The 12,654-nt window shown below is 45.6% G+C and overlaps 1 protein-coding gene across 1 annotated transcript in view; it reads left to right on the forward strand.

Moving 5' to 3' along the window:
* Positions 1-6,219: 6,219 nt before the first annotated feature.
* ZFAT (zinc finger and AT-hook domain containing) overlaps positions 6,220-12,654 on the forward strand; it is a 330,215-nt gene continuing 323,780 nt past the window's right edge. The window contains exon 1 of the mRNA XM_062187952.1: positions 6,220-6,317. The gene's annotated coding sequence lies outside the window, so the exon portion shown is untranslated. The remainder of the gene's footprint in view (positions 6,318-12,654) is intronic.

A 12,654-nucleotide genomic window follows, 5' to 3' on the forward strand; every position in this document is an offset into this window, starting at 1 on the left:
AGATGTTGACTTTGCCTTATAGCATAGAGTACCCTCCAGTCAAGGGAGTGCTTTTAACTTTGCCTAGCCCAGGGGCCTGCCACTAATCCAGAACAGGAGAGTCCCTCCACACAGGAACTAAATGTTCTTTCTCTTTTCCTAATAAGATACTTAAAGAAACTCACAGACAGCAGATCTTTTTTTAACTCAACTTTTTGAGGATTGCCTTTTAAATACCAAGAGATACTGTAACTCCTCATCTTTTCATTTTTTTTAGCTTCTCAAGAAAGCCTTAGCTGAGTCCTTCAGATCACCAAGGCCAATTTTAAATACTTTATCCTTATATACTCAACAAATATGTTCTAAGATTCAGTTATTTTGACTTCAATGACAGATAATAAATGATCCTGAAAAAAGAGAATCTGAACCTCCCCACCATGTTTAGCCTGAGTTGCACACGTTAATTGCGTGTAATGCAATCACATTTCTTCTTGTTTGGCGCAAGAGAGTGCACACTTGTCTGATAAAATGTGGGAGCTTTGATATGACAACACAGGCAATGGGAAAAGGTCAAAGTGCCCACCATCACCACCATCACATCAGCAGCAGGAGAGTATCTTATGCAGTAGTCTATTTCCAAATCAGACGAACTGGTAATCAAACCTTAGCTTGATCAACAACCAAAGGTGTGACCTGGACCCAGTCACTTCCCCTCCTGAAGTTCTGATTTCTTCATCTGCAGAATGGGGACGGTAATGTCGACTGTACAAGGTGGTTGGAAATTGAGTTAATTAATGGAAAGTATTACTTTGTCCCTGATGGGTTTCTTTTTTTTTATTTTTTATTTTTTTTATTTTTGACAGGCAGAGTGGACAGTGAGAGAGAGACAGAGAGAAAGGTCTTCCTTTTGCCGTTGGTTCACCCTCCAATGGCCGCCGCGGTAGGTGCGCTGCAGCCGATGCACCGCGCTGATCCGATGGCAGGAGCCAGGTGCTTCTCCTGGTCTCCCATGGGGTACAGGGCCCAAGGACTTGGGCCATCCTCCACTGCACTCCCTGGCCACAGCAGAGAGCTGGCCTGGAAGAGGGGCAACCGGGACAGGATCGGTGCCCCGACCGGGACTAGAACCCGGTGTGCTGGCGCCACAAGGCGGAGGATTAGCCTAGTGAGCTGCGGTGCCGGCCCTGATGGGTTTCTAATATCACATTACTACTCTTTCATTTCTTTGTTGCTATTTTAAATACCCACTGCTGAGTACTGCTTTGTGAAGAATCAAAGAAATATAGTAGTTCTTTTCCTTTATACAGCTTACAATATATTTATGCATTCAATAAACAATTATTGAGTGTCGAGTACTTATCAGGAACTCGGGCAGTGTTTGAGTTACATACATGAATAGGAAAGGTTGAAGCCCCTGCCCTCAAGTAGCTCAATTTCTAGTGGAGACGAAAAGATAAACAGGGGCCAGCATTGTGGCATAGTGGGTTAAGCAGCTGCCTCCGGCGCCAGCATCCCATATGGGTGCCTGTTGGTGTCCCAGCTGCTCCACTTCTGATCCAGCTGCTAGGAAAGCAGCAGAAGATGGCCCAAGTACTTGTACCCTTGCACACATGTGGGAGACCCAGATGAAGCTCCTGGCTCTTGGTTTTGGCCTGGCCCAGTCTTGGCTGTTGTGGCCATTTGGGGAGTGAACTACCAAATGAAAGATCTCTCTCTCTCTCTCTCTCTCTCTCTCTCTCTAACTCTGCCTTTCAAATAAATAAATCTTAAAAAAAAAAAAAAAAAGTAGGGCTGGCGTCGTGGCTCACTAGGCTAATCCTCCGCCTTTCGGCGCCGGCACACCGGGTTCTAGTCCCGGTCAGGGCACCGATCCTGTCCCGGTTGCCCCTCTTCCAGGCCAGCTCTCTGCTGTGGCCAGGGAGTGCAGTGGAGGATGGCCCAAGTGCTTGGGCCCTGCACCCCATGGGAGACCAGGAGAAGCACCTGGCTCCTGCCATCGGATCAGCGCAGTGCGCCGGCCGCAGCGCACCTACCGTGGCGGCCATTGGAGGGTGAACCAACGGCAAAAGGAAGACCTTTCTCTCTGTCTCTCTCTCACTGTCCACTCTGCCTGTCAAAAATTAAAAAAAAAAAAGTAAGTAAAATACAAACAACATTTACAAAACAGAGTAAGAAGAGCTGTCAGAGGTATACAGTGTGGCCCATGCGGTTACCCTGATAGAGAGGGCCAGAGCAGAGAATAATAGGTCGGTCAACCTATATGCACAGATAACAGGGTATATACAAAAAGTTGCACATTTATGACATTGGTAGAGGGAAACAACTCTTGCAAAAGTAATGGAGGATGTGTCTGAAGAAAATGGTTGAAGATGGAGCATAAAAAGCTATTGATGAAATTTGGCCTATTTTCTGAGTGAGCAAGGAATCACCATGAAGACTTTTAAAAAAATTTTATTTGAAAGAGCTACAGGGGCCGCCACTGTGGCATAGCAGGTAAAGCCACCACATGCAGAGCTGGCATCCCATATGGGCGCTGGTTCAAGTCCCAGCTGCTCCACTTCCAATCCAGCTCTCTTCTGTGGCCTGGAAAAGCAGTAGAAGATGGCCCAGGTCCTTGGGCCCCTGCACCCGCATGGAAAGATCTGGAGGAAGCTCCTGCCGTTGTGGCCAATTGGGGAGTGAACTAACAAATGGAAGACCTGTCTCGCTCTCTGCCTCTCCTTCTCTGTGTAACTCTGACTTTCAAATAAATAAATAAATCTTAAAAGAAAAGAAAGAGCTACAGAGAGAGAGAGAGAGAGAGAGAGAGAGAGAGAGAGGTGGAGGGAGAGAGAGAATCTTCCATCCACTGGTTCACTCCCCAAATGGCTGCAAAAGTAGGAGCTAAGCTAGGCCTATCTCAGGAGCCAGGAATTTGATCCAGGTCTCCCACATGGGTGGCAGGTGCCCAGATACTTGTACCATCTTTCACTGCTTTTCTAGGTGCATCAGCAGGGAGCTACATTGGGAAGTGGAGCAGCCAGGAGTTGAACCAACACCCACATGGGATGCCAATATCACAGGCGGCAGCTTACTCGCTACACCACAGTGCCAGCCCCATCATCATGAAGACTTTTTTTTTAACAGGCAGAGTTAGACAGTGAGAGAGAGAGAGAGAGAGAGAGAAAGGTCTTCCTTCCGTTGGTTCATGCCCCAAATGGTCACTACGGCCGGCACGCTGCGCCGATCCGAAGCCAGGAGCCAGGTGCTTCCTCCTGGTCTCCCATGCGGGTGCAGGGCCTAAGTACTTGGGCCATCCTCCACTGCCTTCCCTTGCCACAGCAGAGAGCTGGACTGGAAGAGGAGCAACCGGGACAGAATCTGGCATCCCAACCTGATCTAGAATCCAGTGTGCCGGCGCCACAGGCAGAGGATTAGCCAAGTGAACCGTGGCACCGGCCATCATGAAGACTTTTAAGCAGGTTGGAAACATGTTCAGTTTTCCACCTTTCAGTTTTCAGGAGTCTCTGGAGTCTGAGATGTGTTGGAAGTTGGACTGGATGAACTCAAAGTGAGGCAAGATCAGTTAGGAAGTTCACACTAGGCAGTGATCGAGAGACTGGAGAAGCAGGTGGTGGCTGCCACCGTCATTTAAGAGGAAGACTATGGGATTCAGAGACTGACAGCATGGAGACAGGGATAAACTGAGAATGACTCTGGGGTTATGCTACTGGCGTATGGAAGTGCCAATAACTTGATATGAAATGAGAAGATTAGATTTTGTGAGGACTCACACACGTAAAGGGTTAAACAGCTATTGCAAGAACAATGCAAGTAGTAGTTACCAGAACACCATGGGCTTTATCATGTGGAATTAGACAAAGGGACAAATGCTACCAGTTCAGAGTAAGTAAACACTGATTTCGAGATTCCTCTCTGCATAATTTCCTGCTCTTACTTGGGAGCAATTTGCCTCTTATCTCATCCCCCACATCTGACAATCTCTCCTGCTAAGTCCACTGTCTGTAGCAGCTGTTCCTCACTGGACTCTACTTCTCACTCTACCCAGCATCTCGCACTACTGCCAACCTCTTCTTCCATTGTGTGAGTGGGACCGTTTATTTTCTGGTGTGTTTTATAGTAGTCCGAGATTTATTGGGAATGCTTAGCTTCCCATAAAGTCTGTGGTTCCGAAATATAAACAAGGTAAAGTGTGCCTCTAAGAACATTATAGAATAGGCAAATAGCCCATTCAGCCATTCAGTTGCTAGTTGAGTGGTATGGTACTCAGGAAGACCCTGGGAGTGCAAAGTAGAGCTAGACATGGTTCCTAATCATTGAAGCGTCTGAAGGGGAAGATAAATGCATCAAGCCTTAAAGGAATGGATAGTGATATACCACAGCCGTGCATGGATGTTCAGAGAAATTCTGTGTAGGTGACATGTGCATAAATACAAAGCCTATTAGGAACACTGTCCAAAGGTGAGGTATATTCGAATGCTCTGGAAAACGGACCAATTCATTCCAACTGAACAGTTCCAGCAAGAACTTTTTGGAAGAGAATGCATTTCGGCAAGAACTTGCAAGGGTCACGTGATTAATTCCTAGGACGAAAGCTGGAAACCACAGGGCACGTTTGAAAATTGGGTGAAATTCTTCACCGAGATCAGGTTTAGGTTGGAACTTAAAGACAGGGAGACAGACACACACTTTTTAAAAAGTGAACAGCAAACCTAGAGTTGGCTAGTATTACCAACATTCAACAAACACTGGGAGGCAGTCAGTGATTAAGAGCTAAATTACAGGAAAGGGCGCGGAGCCGGTTTGAGGAATGATGAGATCACCACTAGGAATCCTAAGGTGCCTGTCTGCACAGCCCGAGGTCACAGGCTCCCTGCGGGCTCGCCTGCCCGCTCGCGGACAGAAGGTAAATGTCTGTTAACTGATCTCTCCTTAACTAGCTCCGACTGTGCAGGGAGGACCTGGAGCTGCCTCCTGCTTTCTTCCCACTTTAACCCAAACTTCAGAAGACATGTCAGGGCTCCACGGCCACGAAGTCAAGCTCCACCCTGCTGCTAGTTAAACCCAGAACTAAGTGACTGCGCTCCGAGAGCTGCAGGACGCTGCCCAGTCCTTCCCTCCACTGCTCTACACCTCGGGGATGGGGACCAGGACGCGATCCAGAGGTCGCACAGGGGTTTCCTGTTTTATTCCCTCCGGCCCGAGGGAGACTGCAAGGCCAGAAAGCACTGCACTTTCAGCCTGGGTCTCCGCCACTTCGTGACCTCCAGGCATTCAACTTTCTTCGAGTCCTGTGTTCCCACCGGTAAAACACGGCTCTGCAGTCAGCGTCGCCCGCGCTCTGGCGACCTCAGGACCAGCGGGCAGCTTTGACTAAGGTCTGACTAACTCCATTTGACCCGCGACATCCAGTGTTTTCTGCAACGTGCTCACGGCCACACAGGCGGGGCCCAATTCCAGCCCCAGGCTGCCAGACTACGACATAGTCCCAGCCTCAGACCGACTAACGTCTCCTAAAATGGGACCCGCGCTTCCCTCCCTCAACTATCCGACCGCCTCCCTAAACTCCGCGTCCAGCGCGCCGCCGTCGCCATTGGGCATGCTCAGTCCGTCAGGAAGGATTTCATTCCGCCTTGGGAAATTTTTCACGCCGCTCTGGCAGCCGCGCCCGCCCCGCCCACCCCGCCCACCCCGCCCACGGCTCCTCCTCATTGGATTGGCCGAATTTGGGGAGGCAGAGCAGAGAGGGGAGGGAGCAGGAGGCTCCGATTACCTCCCAACGCCCGCAGCGCTCGGGGCGCGCGCGCTCTCCCAGCATGCTTGCGTGCGTGTGAGTGAGCACGTGAGGCCCCGGAGCGTGCACAGTGGGCGGGGAAAGGAAGCGGGAAGCGAAGGGCGGGGGCTGCCGTTGCCATGGCAGTGACGTCAGGCGTCGGGAAGCGAACCCGGCCCCTTCCCCGCGGGCGCGCGCGCACATACACACAGAGACATGCACCCGCGCGCGCACGGCCGCTCTCCCTCAGACACACTGGAGGGAAAGGTCAAACTAAAGGCGAGGGAGCCGAGAGACCGGAGGGAGCTGCCGCGCCATGTCGGACGCGGCGCAGGCCGCTTGCTCTCCGCCGCCGCCGCCGCCGCCGCGCCCCCGGCCCCCGCCCCCCGCGCGCCCCTCACCCCGGCGCTCGCGCGTCCCCGCGGCCCCCTCCCCCCGCCGCTCCGGGCGCGCGACGGGGCCAGGGCGCGCGCCGTTGGGGCGCGGGGCTGGCGAGGGCGGGCCGCTGGCCTCTCGGCCGGACCCCGGACCTCGCGTCCCGGCCCCTCGGCGGCCGCCGGGCCAGGTGAGTGCGGCGCGGGCGGAGAGGCGCCGGGCCGGGGGCGCTGACAGGCTCTGCGGCCGCGGCCTCTGGGGGGCGTCCTGGGGTCGGCGGCGGCTGGGGGTGGGCGCGGCGTCCCCGCCCCTCAGCGTCGGCCGGAGTTGGCGGGCGCCGCGCGCGTGGGGACTGGCGCCGGGAGGCAGGTGGGCCCCGCGAGGGGGCCGCGAAGTGAGGGGAGCCGGCGGGACGGCGTCGGGCAGTTGGGAGGAACTCTGCCCGCGGACCGAGGCGGCGTGCGAAAAGTGGCGGATTTCACCTCAGAACTCGGGGGAAGCCGGGCTGGACCGGCCGGGAGGGTCGGGCCGGACGGGGACCCGAGATGGCCACCCCGGGGCAGGCTGCGCGCACGTTGCCATGCCAATGTGCGTGTTTGTTGCTTACGGTTATTTTAGTACTGCAGGATTTAAAAAAAAAAAAAAAGTTACTTAGGAGGGAGCGAACTGCTTGAATTGTCGTTAGTTCTCAAAATAGGTTAATCTTTCACACGCTCGCCGCTGAATTAAATTGCCCTGTGGACTTGAATAGTAAACACAGCACTCTGAAGCCCCGAAACTGGGGAACGTTCGAGCAGTTTCAGGTGCCAGGGTGCGTGTTCCGTGGGAAAAAAAAAAAAAAAAAGTAGGAGGACACCGAGGCACTGGCCGTGGCCGAGCAGTCATCTTTTCGTAATAAGCTTTGGAGCCCATCAAAGTGGAGTTTCATTAGAACTTCCCGGGTTAAGGAATCGCATTGACCCGGTACCACCCACCAGTTGGGAGCGTCCCTGGAAGTGACTGCGAAGACTTAGCAGCCCAGGGCTTGGCTGACTGTGAATAGCCGATGCTTTTGCTGAAGCTTTTTCTCTAATTTCCCGTTCTTTGTAACGTACTGCGTGTATGCTGCCCGTTTGCCAGGCGTTAGTTGGCGGAGTCAACTGGTCACTCTGTCACTTTGAAATGATCCGGCACTAGCTCTGACCTGTAATGTACACTCCCCTCCTTTTTTTTTTTTTCCCCCCTATTTGAAAGCTGTTTGGAAATTTCCAGTGTAATGGTTTCAGATTGATAGGGATGTTTTGAGCAGAAGTCTGGCATAAACAGATTATACTGAGTGGATAATGTGTTTTGAAATTTAAAGCTCATCCAAGAAACTTCCTGGTTTGTGAAAGGTGCAGGACATGGGACAGCCGAGAAAATGCCCCAAGGAGCCTGGTTAAGGATGAGAGAACCAGCTCTGGGTTTGGTGCCCCTTACCCCTAAGCATTTCTGACATGTGGAGCATTTTCCTTTGATTAGGGAACTTTGGTCATTTGTCATTTTCAAGAAGTTCTAGCCACAGAAAGCCCTCACTTTGAAATTGAGTCCTTGTGGCATGCAGCCAGCGTTCTGAAGGTTTTCAGTACGAGATGTAAGGGAAGATTAGTTTGGGATTTGTTAATTCTTTCCGAGCAGCTGCTTTTGTACCTGGTCCTGTGCTGTGAGCTCCCTTTAAATCTTGCTTCTGCTAGTCGTTACTGACATATGTTTGTATACTGTCCTGATTTGGGGTATTAAATTTTTACAACTTATAAACATTATTTCCTGTAACATGTAAATAAATGTTTATGTTTGTTTTCCTTCTCTCCTTTTAAAGGAAGCTGTAGAAATGGATGAATCAGGACTTACTCAGCATGTCCCCCTCCTGTAGGTGTAGTTGACCTTGGTGGCATCATGGAGGTCATGTGTTCATGGAGATCAAGGGTTCTGAACAGTAAATCACTTATGCTTTAACTTTCCTGGTATTTCTTGTATATTCTACCACAGACGAACAGCTGTCTTGGGGTGGGGGTGACACTTTTAGAGCTTGCTTGAGGAGAAATGGAGGGAGGGCAGTATTGCTGGGGTGAATTTTTTGGCTTAAGAAAGCAGCTGTGTTCTACTAGAAGAAAGCTGGTATTTACAAAGTTTAAGATTATAAAACAAATTAGTGCTTAGTTATCTGAGAATTCTTCAAAAAGGATTCACTAAAAGGCACCTTCAGATAATTCATTCTTTATATGGGTCTTATGAAATATGGTTTGATTTGTGAAAAATCAGTTGGCATACAACAATTTAGTTGGCATACAAAAATTAGTTGGCATACAACAGATTTTTTTTTTTATAGGTAAGGATTTTCAATATGTTTCTTGAGTTGCCCTTTTCCCAAAAGTAGGGACAAAATTAAATTCAGTGGTGTCCTACTTATATGCCACCTATTAATGTTTTACCTGAATGGCAAAATTGTCTTCTGTTTTATGATTTACCATTTAAGGAGTACATTGAAACCTAATTAAAATGCTTTTCTCCATTGGGTAGAATTTTCTGGTCAGGTTTGTTGGGAACCCCATCCAAAGTATTTTGGTGACTGAGGTATCAAAAGCACCTTGTTGTCAGACATTCTCACAAGGATGGTGGTCCTGCAGCAGAAGCCAACAAGTGGTTATACCCAGACTGCAGCAAAATCAAAACAAATAGATTGAGTCTAAAGTCTACAAGCTGTGAAAACTGTCAACCTTGAAATTTTCTCTAAGTGCAAATTATTCAGAATTAAAGGCTTAATTTTCCTAAACTGTAATCTATTTGGGTCACTTGTGAAAATTGTTATTTTGATAAAATGACTACTCCTAAATTTTCAAAGGAGCTTCCCCCCCACCCCCAACCCCTTTGTGTTAGTACATTGCATTTATTTGGGAGTGGTAGGAGATGTTGGATGAAGTTCTTGGGGAGTTTAATTCCGAAACCATTTTGCTTTGGTTATGTAAGAATAGGAACTTGAATTATAGTATGAGTAGAATTGCTTATGAGGTTAACTCAAACTTTATGTTGGGATAAGGAGGTAAGGGAGGATGGGGCCACAAACTTAATTAAAGTTAATTACTCAAGCTTAGTTTGCTTTATACTGTTCATGCTGTTTGGGTAAGAGTAACACCCTCTCCTCCCCACCCCCCCCATTGGAGGGAAATCTTGTAAAAGAAGAGATTTGAAGAAGAGCTAACTAAGCATATCGACATAGGAGTGTTCAAGGGATGTTTAGTATTTGTTGTTGTACATTAGACAAAAAGCAAGAAATTAATGCTAAATTTAGGCTGAGAACCCACTTGGTTTTACTTCTCTTGGCATAATTGAATATTATAAAATTGAAAGAACGGTTTGAATGATGCCATTGATTTTTTTTTTTTTTTTTAGTGTAGGCTCTTAGTTCCTTAATTGTACAAGTGAGTAACAATGAAGACACAAAAAGACGTAATATTTAATGTTTTCATTTTTATAAATACCAAGAGACTGTCTCACAGGATTACTAATTTCAGAGCACGATGAGGTTTTTTTTAAAAAGTGCTTTATGTTGAATTTATGATTAATGAGGGCACTCAAAAATTTTAAAAGATATGGAAATAAAGTAAGCACACTTATTTATGAAGATGTGTGAGAATAGAGGTACTGATTAGAAATTTTAATTGGAAGTTAAGGTTGATTTATGATCTCAACTGCATTATTTAATCCTGTGTCACTTTTAAAATGTCACTTAATTTTTCTATTCCCAGTGTTCTTTTCCGTAAAATGCAATCAGCAGTTCAATATACTTTTTTTAAACTAGGATTTTAAAATACTACTAGCTAGACTTCTCTTTTTAAAATTTTTATTTATTTGAGAGGCAGATAGAGAACTTCCCATAGGCACACAGGGTCCTGGGCTGAAGCTTAGTGCCAGAATGCACTGTAGGTCTTCCATGTGGGTGGCAGGAACCCAGGTATTTGCTGTTGCCTCCCAGGATCTGCATTAGTGGAGTCATGAGCCAGAACCAGGTATTCTGATGGGTGTCTTAACTGCAAGGTTAAGCACCTACTCTTTGCTAGACATCTTAAGCATTAGATAATACAAGTACACTGTATGTGATTTAACAGTTTAGACCTTGTAATCTATGAAAATGTGAGAAACTTTTTAAAATAAGAAGACTGTACTCAGTTTTAGTCATTGGTAACCCTGTTAGGGTCTGTTTTTGTCTTTCTCCTTGAGGAGTTTTCGTTCACTATTACATGTTTAAATTTTCTAGACCCCTTTTATACCAGTATTATGTATGAGATCATCTTACGTATAGCATCAGTGGAAGAATCATTTGTAAAAACTGTCTTTATTTTCTTCCAACTGTTCCCTCTGGGACATTAAATTTCAGTTATTGAATATAATTGTAGTTTACCCTAAGCAGAAGGATTATTGCAAACTATGGACAAATATAAATTTATGGTGACATAATTTATAAATACTTAGTATTTCTGTGGGGATAGTTAAGCATGGTTTATATAATTTAATATTTCTAACCATTAGTAGTGTCTGTCCTAAGTTAACTTTATTTGATGTGTTGTTAAAGCCAACAGAGTAGGTAGAGTCTCCTTAAAAAATATATCTATGGAATATTTTTTAAAAGGACCTAAAAAATTTGCCCATAAATGAACAGAAGGTAGAAATTTTGGGGCCAGTGCTGTGGCAAAGCGAGTTAAGCCACTGTCTGCATTGCCAGCATCCCATATGTTTGCTAGATCGAGTCCCTGCTATTCTGCTTCCGACCCAGCTCCTGCTAATATGTCTGGGAAAACATCAGAAGATGGTCCAAGTGCTTGGATCCCTGTACCCACGTGGGAAATCTGGAAGAAGCTCCTGGCTTTGGCCCAGTAGAGCCCTGGCCATTATGGCAATGTGAGGAGTGAACCAGCAGATGGAAGATCTGTTTCTCTCTGTAATTTTAATTTTCAAATAAATAAAATCTTTTAAAAAAAGTAGAAATTTTACTTTGAAACCTTCCAATTGAATATACAATTAGTTAAATTTTGTTTTGAGACTGTTTTGATTGCCTTTATTCTACACTTGAGGTTTTTTTTGTACTGTGTGTTTATATGGCACTGCTTAGTATGTTTTTATTTCGATTTATAAACAAGCTTTTCTAAATGAAAAATCATTTTGTTCTTAGTGATTATATGGTAGTTCTCAGACTTTTATATTTGAAAGCAGTGAAAGTAATTTATTAAGCTGTTTGCCTAAAATAACCAATTTAGTTGGAGCATGTGATATAATTTATTTTTAGTATAATATGGAGTTATGATCCACATAAATTTATAGCAGAATCTTTTGCTGTGTTTTAAAATTTGGAAGTCTGTAGTATGCCCAGAAATTAAGTGTTGAATGCTAAATGTTAGACTAAGTCAATATTGTATTTAAATAGTATTCTTTTTACAATGACATTTATGTTTTTGATTAAGGGTCAGTTTTGAAGTATTCTTTAAATATATTGTACATGTTGGTCAAATGATGTACTGAAGAATTTAATTTATATCCTATTCTTTCTCCTTTTAAAAATTGTAAATAGTTGGCCTTTAGCCACATACCATGAGGCAACTTTTAATCTGATAGAGTGTCTGTAGAGTTGTTGTTTTCTCACATTTTATCTGATAGAAGGTATGATAACTGTTAGATTGTTCTGTAGGTCTTAATAATAATAATATGTGTTAAACATTGAACATTTGTTTGCAACCTATTACTTATATAAAGTAGATAACACTTTAAAAGTTCTTTTGACAGATATTGGTACCAGGAGAAGGGGAGAGTAAAGGCAGAGAGAAAGTATAGTATTTAGATAGAAAGCATGTTAAATTAGTCATTATTTGCCTTTTTCCTGGGATTATATAACCTTGCTTTTTAATTATCCCTTCTTACCTTAAGAGGTCAAGAGTAGTGGACTGCCTTGAGAGCGTATGTATAGCTTTAGAGTTTTCCATGGTGGCTGCTGGGAACATATTAGATGGATATAAGGAAGATCTGAAGCAGCTTTCACACTGGAGGTCATTTTTAGTGATCACATTTAGAGTTCCAGATTTTAGAAGGTAGGCGAACTATAGGTAGCTAAAGCTAGGTGGAAAGGATTTTAGGCACAAAGACATTGTTAAGAACATTCAAGTTAACCAATCTTGAGAAGAAATCAGTACTAATTAAAATCATATTCTCTTTCAGCACTATACCAGGCTTGAATATTCTGTGGCCTAAATACACTAATATTTGTCTTACCATGAATCTTGACTTTTAGGTTAGAAAATGTAGTAGCTCAAATTATAATTTTTTTTTTTTTTTGGACAGGCAGAGTGGACAGTAGAGGAAGACAGAGAGAAAGGTCTTCCTTTTTGCCGTTGGTTCACCCTCCAATGGCTGCCGCGGTAGGCGCGCTGCGGCTGGCGTACCTCGCTGATCCGATGGCAGGAGCCAAGTGCTTCTCCTGGTCTCCCATGGGGTGCAGGGCCCAAGCACTTGGGCCATCCTCC

This window comes from Lepus europaeus, chromosome 4 (assembly GCF_033115175.1).
Source record: "Lepus europaeus isolate LE1 chromosome 4, mLepTim1.pri, whole genome shotgun sequence".
NCBI classification, from domain to species: Eukaryota; Metazoa; Chordata; class Mammalia; order Lagomorpha; family Leporidae; genus Lepus; species Lepus europaeus.